This window comes from Helianthus annuus, chromosome 14 (genome assembly GCF_002127325.2).
Source record: "Helianthus annuus cultivar XRQ/B chromosome 14, HanXRQr2.0-SUNRISE, whole genome shotgun sequence".
Classification (NCBI taxonomy): domain Eukaryota; kingdom Viridiplantae; phylum Streptophyta; class Magnoliopsida; order Asterales; family Asteraceae; genus Helianthus; species Helianthus annuus.
Window position 1 is genome coordinate 149,658,029 of NC_035446.2, and position 12,222 is coordinate 149,670,250.

Genomic DNA, 12,222 nt, shown 5'->3' on the forward strand with positions numbered 1-12,222 from the left:
TATTCAGTGTTGTAACCGATCCTCCATCTTCTGTAACATTGTCATGATAGCCGGAGGCAAATTGACATAAATGTGTTGGGGGTATTGAGGCACCCCATTTGGCTGTGGCGGTGGTGGGAGCTGGACGTCGACCGGAGGGTCATCCCGAACGTCATCCTCGTCGACGGGCTCGATCCGCTCCACAATTGGTTTGCATGTGGCAAATGTGATAGACCTTGTTTGACTTTGAAAATTGTAATTACCATATACGACTTGTATAGGTTTATACGAGATATATAGGGTGTCAAAATAAAAATCGAAGGGGAGCCGTAATATGAACACACTAGATCACAATTGTGATATGTAATGTTTCAATTGTTGATTTGCAGAAACATCAGAATTATTTGGTTTAACTTTAGTTTCATATTTATTTATTTTACTTAACAGAATTATGGGTTTGTTACTGATCGGCAACGCACGTTATACTGTTCAGGGGCGGATGTACCATATAAGAAGGGGTAGCCTCCGCTACCCCTTGGCGATCCGGCGGTAGTGTAAATTTTGGAAAAATTTGACCTTTTTTTAACGTTTTTTCGATTTCGTTACCCCTTTCTTTTAAGACGTTTCCCCTATGAAAGTTTTCTAGATCCGCCACTGATACTGTTCATGATTCATGAGTTGTGAGTGTATAATTCATTAATTCTAATATCATGTTTAGCTTTTACTTGTAATTTTTTTATTAATTTAAAGTTAACTAGATAAATATACAATCGAACACATCAAAGTCCCGTAACCAAACATTTTGTTGAGGGATGCCATATGTATATTTAATTGTTGATGAGACTTTTAATTGCATCAAGATCCTACCCAAGAGCAAACGGTGTGAAGGAGCTTACAAAACAAATTCGACGCCTGAGGATAAACGGTAATTCTTCCATATGAATTTGTTTCCGACTGTTGTGTAATAGACTAGCTCAAAAGATCGAAGTTGCAACTTCATATAATCATATTAAACCAATGAAAATGATGTGTGCACGATTTCCGGCAACCATGCACACGTTTTCCATTTACTAGCATGCATTTCTAGTTTTATATTTGTTTAATTATCATGTAGTGGGTTAGTGGTAGTAGTTCATTTCAGTTTATTCCTTTACGTGTCTTTCCTTTGCATGTTTATATATTTTGCAACAAGTACTCTCATGAGGTTTATGAATGAAATTATGAAATTAGTCTGATTATCCTTCTATAATTCTAATCTGGTTTCCGTCTATTTTCTTTGACCAATCGCTTACCGGTTGGAACCATACCAGAAAACAATCTAATACATTGACATACAAGGCAAATGTGCAACAATTTGCACCGTTAGAGACCTTTTTAAATAATCAAACTAAATCTATTAAAAACTGCATCTATCGATTTTAGGGTTGTAAATTACTATGCATGACCCATTGGACTCGACTAAAGAGCTCTACAGTCTCAGGCGCAAAGAAACCAAAAGTATTAAAAGAAAAGGGTATAAATACGTGTTAGTTGTCAAGACAAGCTTTCTCGGGTTTGGTCAGTATGCATGAAGGTGCTTTTGAACCAGACTGGCCCACCTTGAAAACATTGGTCCCCAAGCCCACAGAGGGGAACCCATATTAGATCCACATGTGCGTGTTTCCCTCCCATCCATCCAAAGACCAAAATGTCAGACGGCCGGTCCGAGTGTTGATCTTCTTTCCAACGGGTCGGTCAAGAAACTCAAAGGTGCTTCTATTTAATAGAATCATGGCATGGCAGAATATGTCCGAAAGAACATCCCTAACCAAATCGCGTCGATACTTGAACATCGAGAGCTCCCTACAATGTATTGCATGTTCCCCAGACGAGTCCAAACATGCCTTGTGACACACAAGACATATTTCATCGACTGAAAATAGAGGAATTATGAGACGATACTTAAGGATCGAACGATAGGCGAAATATGTTGGCTTACTCTGTCTATAGGGATAGCAAGAAAAAAAAATTGGACGTGCGGTGCTTATAAACCAATGTCATTTTATTAACATGTATGAGGATGATTAGTTGCAAAAAGTCATGAAATCAATATACATATATGTGTGTGTACATTATTTGATAAAAATGCCTTGCTATGCTCACCGTGTCACCATTCCACCATACAATATAAGGCTTTAAAGTGGCGCCTGCAAACCAAGCAATTAGGCCTGTAAACAAACCAAACGTTCATGAACTTGTTCGGCGGAGAGTTTGTTTATGTTCGTTTATTTAATAAACGAACGAACACGAACAAAAAATTTTGTTCGTTTAACCAAATGAACAAACATGAACACGCGTTCGTTCATTTATGTTCGTGAACGTTCGTTTAGGTTCGTTAAAATAATATTAAATACATAAATAGTTATATTTATATAAATATTAGGTTTTCTAACTACTTATATAAACATAACTTAGATACCTAAATAGTTATATTTATATAAATATTAGGTTTTCTAGCTACTTATATAAACATAACTAATTAGTAATTGAGTTTTCTAGTAATAGAAATGAAATTTTAAATTTTTTCTTAGATTGTAATTGTTTACTTACTTAATATTTATAAAAAAAACTACTAAATTTTAGTATCTATGAGCTCTAATTTAGATGTGTTTTCGGATGAACTATAATATATTAGACTTGTTTGTTTGTGTTCACTAATGTTAAAGTGTGTTTGTTTATATATGTACAATTACGTTTATTTGTGTTCGTTTATGTTTATTTAATAAATGTTAATTTATGTTTGTTTATGTTTATTTAAATATGTTCAGTTAATTTTTTTGTTTATGTTCATTTGTGTTCGTTTATGTTCGTTTAAGCTTTAAACGAACGAACATAAACGAACACGAACATGTCTGATTTCTTTATGAACGAACACGAACAAAAAAATGTGTTCGATTATATGTTCGTGTTCGGTTAAAGTTAAATAAACAAACACGAACATGCATGTGTTCGTGTTCGTTCGGTTTGTTTACATGCCTACGAGCAATGTTTGACATGGCTCATGAGACTACGATTGATGAAAGCATGTGGGTATAATCACGCAATGCATCACAATCTCATGTATGGTTTGGGAAACTTGTCGCGTTAACAACCATTATTATACTTTTATTAAAACATCTAATTATACTTAAATCCCAAAGTTAGCGTAATAGATATAAAAGGGATTGTAAATAAAAAAAAAATTCTGTTTTAACGAACAATGTAGATTTTTTTTAAACGACAAATGTTATCTCTATTCTACTTTACACTAAAATCCTAAATATTCTTCATTTTCTCTACTCTATTTTACACTAAAATCCTAAATTATTCTTCATTGCCGAAAAATAAACCGGACTTCCCTTTAAAAGACATGTTAACTCTAAGTGTGCTAGTACCCATTGAGATTTGATTTAACGAATATGAATGTTTAATAAATTTGTTTGTTGTGCATGCTTTAAATGTGCTTAACCAATTGACTGAAATCAAGACAATTGAATTTATTTTAATTGTCTTGGTGCTTAACCTTGTTTAATTTATATATTGTATTTGTATTATTATATTTCTCATACGTGTAGTTCAACTATAAGTGTGTGATATGTTAAATAGATTTAGATGACGTTTTCAACAAGTTAAATAAAAAAGAAATAATCACTTAAATAAATACAATTGAAAAATACGATCACTTATATTAAATATTAAACCCTTAGGATATAAAGATGATTCGTATAGTTTTTATACAACAATACACCATAAATTGATTCATTTATAATAAAAGTAACTTTAGGAAAGTTAAAACTTAAAATGTTATGTTTCACCATAAAAACCAGCAGAATGTTAGGATACATGTTTGTTGAGGTATTTTTTGATATTAACATCAAGAAACAAGAAAAAAATGTAGATATAATTTGATTCACAGTAAAATATCAAGCGACAAATTCCTTATTATAAGTGATGATTCTGGGTGGACGTTAAACATGTGGATCTTTGTCGTTTGCTCTAGGATAAAAATTCTTTTGATTCATGAATCACGAATCAAAGATATGCAACTATTACATTTTCTTTTACCGTTAAAGCTAAAATGGTTACCTTTTCTCTTACGGCCCATGTGTGTTGGATCCTTGATTCCTTGTACACCTACATTTCATTTTGTTTCCTCAATCTATGTTAGTCCAAATGTTTGGTAAGAGTTAGCATCACACTTATTCCACTTTCCAACTTTTCCTCCTCTTTCTATTCTAGTTTGATTTAATTGGTAGTTAAATAATAAATAGAGACTTTGAATGCAGTTGTCATAGTTCCTAGACCAAGTATTAATAGACTAATAGTATGTATTTGCGATGCAATTTGGTTATGTTTCGTATATAATTATATATAAACGAATTGTAAATGTATTTTTTACTTTTATACTTATTTATAAATGTGACGCGTTTAACCAACTTTGTTAGGTTAAAGTCAGTCGTACTTAATTTCATAGTTTTAGGATTGTTCACGAGTCGATTTGTCGACATGGACCAAAGTCAACTTGTCAGTTCAAATTTTGAACAAGTCAAGTTGACTTAACTCTAAGTTTTATATCAAACTGAAAGCCTAAGCTCGAGCTTGGCTCATCTACAAACCAAGCTAGTTCAGCTCAACTCGTTTTAACTCTATTACCTTGTTTGGATTGGGTTCACGCTTTGTATTTGGGTTGCTACTTGTATAGTGGGGTAAACCCTTTGCTTGTATGCAATAAGCGATGTGGACATGTTTTATAAAAAGAAATGAATGTTGAAAATCTACATAGCGATGTGAGAGTATGACGAGTGAAATGTGAAGTGTGGATACTGGATACATGAGTAGGATTGGTCGAAAAATAAAGGAAAGATTCACATTCGTTGGGGGTTTGAACTTTAGGCCTCCAACGTTTTTTAAATTGGGTTCTTGTTAGCTACTCTAGGATAAAGTTGGCAATACATTGACTAGAGAAGAGTAGACAAATTATATGAGCTAATGACCGAGTCAACCTTGACTAAAGCCCGACTTGTTGACAAAGATAGCCGCTTTTGAGCAAGATTTCTTCGAGCTAGTTTTTAGCCACAAGTTATTTAAGTAGTCATGGGTTGGTCGATAAGCCTAGTTGGTGTAGGCTCAAGGAAACTTTACGCTTGATTTAAGAATTTGAACAACCTCAAATGTTTATTGAAACCAAACTCAATAAAACAAGTTTGATTTGAAAACTTCGTTGACTTGAAAACATGTGTAAAATTATACAAAATAAAGAAAATTTTAGTACATCTTTGATCTAACAATTCAACGCATGTGTAAAATTATACAAAATAAAGAAAATTTTAGTACATCTTTGACCTAACAATTCAGGACATACACTTCACATATATGAGCTTGTTGGATATTCGAGTCAACTTTTTATACAATAAAACTCAACCTTGTAAATTTAAGCTAGAGTGAGAATAGAGAAATGTGAGAATATTATAGATTGAGAATCCGATAGAGAAAGAAAGTTGTGTTAGAGAGAGAGAGAGAGAGAGAGAGAGACTGGTGACGATGGTTCTGCCGGTGTTTCAACCTGCTTGTTTACTGATAAATTTAATTTATTGATCTAGTCAAACAACAAACGTTATTGTATCTAATAAATTCTTTAAGGTTGATATTCAAAATCCAACTTTCTTGCAACTTATTTTGAAGTTGATGAACGATCTAGAATCATTATTCATTCATCAACCCAACAAAATGGACTTCATTAAAGAAAATACTTTCTTGTCTTATTGTGTATTTGCAGTTATATAAAATTTAAAACCGTAAGCTTACCACAACAAAACAAATGATTTATCTTATTGTTATTGAGAATGCAAGATATTTTGTTCGTCGTCATGATCACAAAAAACTTCATAATCCAAAGTCGATGAGTTTTTTAGAAATGGTGAGCAAATATAATAGAGATGGAAGGATATGGGATTGCTTAATAGGAAAGTAGGCCGTCATGGTTGAGAAATAAACAACTTGTTATGTTTTTATCATACGTGACTTCCTATGCAACATGACGCAATGGATGATGTAATTTTCTAAGCATCTAGATATAAACAATGTTTTATTAATAGTGAACAAATAAATCTACATTATTTTATAATGAAATGAAGACCTCACATGTAAGAAAATTAAGCTAAGCCGTTCGAAGTTGCAAAATCCCGATTCCAATTATGTCAAGTTTCAAGCAAGTGTATTGTGGGGTACAATTGAGGCTAATCTTTTATTGTTGTTATTATTATTATTATTATTATTATTATTATTATTATTATTATTATTATTATTATTATTATTATTATTTTGTAGAATAGGATAATTTGTTAATTTTATTGAATGAATTAAGTTTCTATTATGTGGCATATAGATGGATTTGGGATTTTGGTGGAGATGAGTCATTTTTGGTTAAGGGTATTTAAAGGCATATAGACAAATCATATGTTGTTACCATTCAGGAATATGGAGACAGGTGAAAATTGACACTCCCGATTAAAGTTAACATTTTGGGTTGTCGGATATTGATGAATTGGTAGCCCAGTATACCAAATTTAATGGAAAGGGGTATTGACGTTCCAGTTAAGTATGTTATCTCCGATTTGTGAGTTGTCAGAAGAAGATGTTGGCTCTTTTATTCGGGTTATGTGATGTAGCGAGTAATGTGTGGGACTCGATTTTTAAGCGGTTGCAAGTGGTGCCCCCTTTCTTTTTTAAGCCATTGGAGATCATTACGTGGTGAGATTCGAGTGGTTTGCATAAATGGAGGAAGCTTTTGGCTCATGGCAGTATTCTTACTACGTGGTCGTGGTGGATTATTTGGAGGTTTCATAATGACATTTTTTTGTACCGTAAGGAGCATCAGAAATGAAACATTTTTCATAATATTGTTAATTTTATCTATATGTGAATTGTTCTAGAAGTAGAAAATTAATGTCACTTGGATGGGTTGGTTGCAAAACCCACTCTCATTTGTGTAATGTTTTGTTTTCTAGGCTAGCTTTTATAACATTTTGTTGTTTGAAAAAAATTAAATATATGTAATCTAAACTTTTACGTGTGTTATTGCATTCACGTAGGAAAATAAACTGAGTAAATTTCTTTAACATCCATTTGATTAGAGGAATGTGACATTTATATTGAGGGAATTTAATGAAAAAAATTAGAATATCATATTCATGGTAACTCCTACTAACCACATACGATTTGTTCATCCCTTGTTTACCGCCATTCAACCTCGGTTTGATTGCACCACCGAGTTGTCGTTGTGGAAAACGTTTATAATCTTGCAAGCAAGGTGAGAAGCGATTCTCTTATACGGTTTAAAGCAGGCCTCAATGGCCTGGTTCAATCGCATAGAAGGATATTTTAAGAATGAAGGTTTTAAGCAAATCAGATTTGATCACACCTTGTTTGTAAAATGGGTGTGGAACAACATCATTGTGGTGAGCCTTTATGTAGATGATCTGATATTTGAAGGTAACAATGCAACAATCTATGAAAGCTTCAAGTGCTCCATGCAGCTTGAATTCAAAATGACTGACTTGGGGATGATGCAAATACTTTCTCTAGGGCAAAGTAAAGCAAACTAAGGCGGGTTAATGCTTGTATCAACGAAAATACATTTTTGAAATGCTTGATAGGTTTGGTATGTAGGAGAGTAAACCAGTCAATAATCCCATAATACAACACTGACTAAGGCAGGAGTATGGGAGGATGTGGATCCTACACAACACAAGAAAATGATTGGGAGTCTTATGTACGTTACTATTACACATCCTGATCTAACCTACGTGGTGTGTCTATTATTGCTGCGGGGAGACCCACACGTACGTTTTTTAGGGGGATCTGGTCGAAAGACCAGCTGGCGCCCACCCGACTAGAGGGACCGAGAAATTAATAGAGTATAAAACTTATCTTCAAGCTTTGGATTCATGTCTAAGCCTAAGATAGAACATCTGCAAGTGGTTATACGAGTTTGAGGTATTTGAAAGGAACACACAACTTCGATCTCTTTTATGCTCGAAAGTCGGAAATGAAGTTCAAAGTGTACATTGATAGTGATTATGCAAGAAATGTAGAAGCCAGGAGATGTATGCCAAGCTATCTGTGTCTGCATAGTGGTGCTGTAATTTACTGGAGTTCAAAGAAATAAGAAATAGTCACCTTATCATCAACTGAAGTTGAATACAGCCCAATTACTGCCTATGATTGTCACTACAAATAGCTAAGAGGATTAATGGAAGACTTGGGTGAAAAATAAGACGGAGGTATAAAACTTATCTTCAAGCTTTGGATTCATGTCTAAGCCCAAGATAGAACATCTGCAAGTGGTTATACGAGTTTTGAGGTATTTGAAAGGAACACACAACTTCGATCTGAAGTTCAAAGTGTACACTGACAGTGATTATGCAAGAAATGTAGAAGCCAGGAGATGTATGCCAAGCTATCTGTGTCTGCATAGTGGTGCTGCAATTTACTGGAGTTCAAAGAAATAAGAAATAGTCACCTTATCATCAACTGAAGTTGAATACAACCCAATTACTGCCTATGATTGTCACTACAAATAGCTAAGAGGATTAATGGAAGACTTGGGTGAAAAATAAGACGGAGCTATTGAGGTGTTATGTTATAACACTTCCACAATAAAGTTGTCTATTAATTATGCGATACACAAGCGTACCAAAACACATTGATGTGAGGTACTATTATCTGCGAGATTTGGTAAACCAGAAGGAAATAAAGTAGGTATTTTGCAGCACTGAGGACCAACTAGCAGAGCTCATGACAAAGCCAGTCAAAGTGGAGGTGTGCAACAACCTACGATGAGCTCTTAGAGTAATTGAGATAAATTGAACTTTTGTCATAATCCAGTTTAGGGAAGGAGATTGGAGTGAATAAACGGTCATGTTGACAGGTCTTTGTAACGCCCGTCTGGTTTTATTAATATTTTAATAAAAGATACAAATTTTTATGCTAAAATGTGTCTTTACAAAACTTGTTATACCAACATTCCCAAATGATTACAACATTTCAAAAACAATTTATAAGTGTTTACATAATTCACTTATATCAACACAAATCAAGATTTGACGCGGAAGCTTCATCTAACGTGTGTTCGGTTCTTGCTCGCCGCTTGATCTTCATTCGGATTAGGTCCATCTTCACCTACTGTCAAAACCATGTAAATAATTAGTTTTGACACTTTAATAATCGAGTATAAACAAGTTCCGTGCTTAACGTAACAAAACAAGAAATTATTTTTGTTTTGTTTTCAGCCCCTTCACCCGGCCGCGTCAAAAAGTCACCCGGCCGTGTCAGTTAACATATATTTTTCACAGCCCAGCCACCCGGCCGTGTCAAAAAGTCACCCGCCCGTGTCAACTCTGCACGTCTATTTTTCATTAGTTCTTACCGAAAAGGACATAACTCTCTCGTTTTTAATCCGTTTTACACGATTCTTTTTCCTACGCGTCCGTAATTTAATTCTCCATCATATGGAGTTAAAATCCGACATCCGGATTAACAAAAATTTAAGACTTTTAAATCTTTGGCTTATTACCCTTTTTACCAAATTTTGACCCGTTCGTGATTTTATCAAACAAACATGCCTATTTGATCTTTAAACCCATGAACTTCATAATTTCAATATCTCCTATTATATTAGGCTCAAAATCACGGGTTTGTATACCTTCTTTAACCCGTTTTGACTTAGAAGCTTATTTTGACCCGTTAAGGGTATTTAAGCACTTTTACCGCATAATTCATACCCATTCACTTCTAGCATTGTACTTCCATATTATTTATCAATTTATCTTCCACCACAACTATATGTGTGGAGGATTTAATGTGAAGATCTATTTATTCCGAGTTTTACCCCTCGGATTATCATTTTACGGCAAAGACTCATATAGAGTCATTTGACCCAAAGATTCACATATTTCACTTTTTATACTTAATACAAGTATCTATTTGGTTACAAAACTCATTTCTAAGCAACCTTTAGGGATCGTTTGCTTAATTTCACTTATAAGAGCATTTTGGTCACTTTTACCCCTCCTATTACGACGAAGGACCTTTAAAGCCATGTTCGACCAAAATCTCACTTTTAAAACTATAATCTTGTTTAGAAACCATTATATTTCTAAAATACCATAATCATGACCCAATTTATTCGGTTTACCTTAATGATAACCGAATATCTATATTTTATCCTTGTCTAACACTTATAGAACCTCAAGTTCTACATGACGAGTTGAATCATTATACAAACCTGGCTCGGATCAATATATTGACCCGTTTCGATACCTTGCCTTAGTAGCCGCTAAGTAATAGCGATGTCAACATTCAATCAATATTTATTCCTGTAATCATACAACTCGACAAACCATTAGTCGATATTGTCAAAGGGTGATATTTTCACCTTTTGACCCGTTTGGTCTAAATGACCGTTTACTTTTGCGAGATGGATTTATCATCATCTCGTCTACATGACTTGTACCGGTTTACACCGTACGGTCAATTTTCCTTATAAATCTATTTCTTGATCATTTTGACCCCTTTATATCTTACGCCATAAAGTGTCCTTCAAAACTAACGGTATCGTCAACTAGTGACCACCTTACCGTTTAACTCTTATTAATTGTATTGATTTACCTTACAAGGTAATCATTTAGAACTCGTTATTTATTAGTCATTGCATGACTAAATGATCTTATTAGCTCGTTTTAATCATTCAACATGGTTTATCATTAATGTCTTTTGTTCCGAACCGCACATGACGGGTCAAAACATCATAAGTCAAATATGACTTTTGATTATTCATAATCTATAAAACCAATAGTTGTTAATAAAAGGTGTAAGCTTTAACTTACCTAGTATCCGGATTATGCTCTTTTCCGCGTATACGATCCGTTTGACCCGCTTCTTTCCCAAGCCTCCATCTAGCTTGTCAAGAGTCAAACTAGCATCATAATTCGTAAGATGGTTAGATTAGTCATCATTATTATGACTAGTTCATCTTACGGACTTTATGTCGAAACTTCTATTCGACTTCATCATAGGTTAGTTCGACTTTCTAAAGTCAACTACCTTTAATCATATAATATGCACGATTAAGGCAAATCAACATTATGATTAGAACCCGTTTTATCCCATATCTCATGTGATTAGTCAAGCTTGCCAATTACGCGTTTCACTTGAATTTTACCACTTTACTTCTCATTTAGGCATTTTAACAAACACCTAATGGGCATTCTTTTATAGAATTTAACATTCAAACTTATGGCTACCTATCTTGCCAATTTCAACATCTTTTACTAGAAGATCATCAAATTCATGGTTAAATGTCAAGATTAACTTCATAAAGTTTAAATAACACTAGTTTGACAATCATGGTTCTAGTGTTCATCATGTTTCTACAAAACCCATTTAAACACCCATAATGAATGATCATGAACTTTATAATTTCAACACTAATTCAACTAGTTATTGACTAGGGTTTACTCCTAGACATGATTTCATCCTAAATTCATCCAAACTTTAATCATGCAAGCCAAATTTTCGATTTCATATGTTCACCAAGAATTCAAGATGGAACTAAATAATGAAATTTGGCATACCTTATGATCCCTCCATCGAGATGATCATGAATTCGTGCTTGGATTTCGATTTAGGTTGGATTTACCCCTTCAATTTGTTGATTTTATGCTTGTTAGGGTTTGAGCTTGAGAGCCCTTCTTGGCTCCTGTGTTTTGTACGACCAGAACACACACAAAGGTGTGTGTTTTGGTGTTTTTAGTTTTAATTAATAAAAACTCATTTTATCATCTTAACCATTTTAGTCCCTCTACTTTACCCATGTTTATAAAGGTTACTACATCAAGTTCCCTCTTTATTTTAAAACACTAGACTAACTAGGTTGATATTCCTAGTTATTTAGTGGGTTATGGGTGTTATAACCTGTTTTATTTTAAGTCCCGTTAACTCGGACTTCTTATAAACTTACTCCCTTAAAAGCTTTTATTCACGTTGTATTTAATATTAGGATTATTCCTTTAAATCCTAATATTTTCGGGTTAAATTTTACCACTAACGGTATTTCACCCGTCTTTCAGTATTAACGGAGTTTGATTACTAATCCCATTTTCGGGGTGTTACAGTCTTAGGTTTGAATAAGTCAAATGAGTTTGTTTATAGACTCGTTCGAAGTAG

At 33.8% G+C, this 12,222-nt stretch overlaps 1 long non-coding RNA gene across 2 annotated transcripts; it reads right to left on the minus strand.

The window, feature by feature from the left end:
* Window positions 1-8,909: 8,909 nt before the first annotated feature.
* Window positions 8,910-11,805, minus strand: LOC110904329. Of its 2 annotated transcripts, XR_002572485.2 has the most exons (3): window positions 11,631-11,805; window positions 10,884-10,972; window positions 8,910-10,373 (listed from the first exon to the last, which is right to left on the minus strand). It is a non-coding gene; the product is annotated as an uncharacterized LOC110904329 (long non-coding RNA). The 2 variants fall into 2 exon arrangements; XR_004879622.1 differs by having other exon boundaries at window positions 8,910-10,972.
* Window positions 11,806-12,222: the final 417 nt, after the last annotated feature.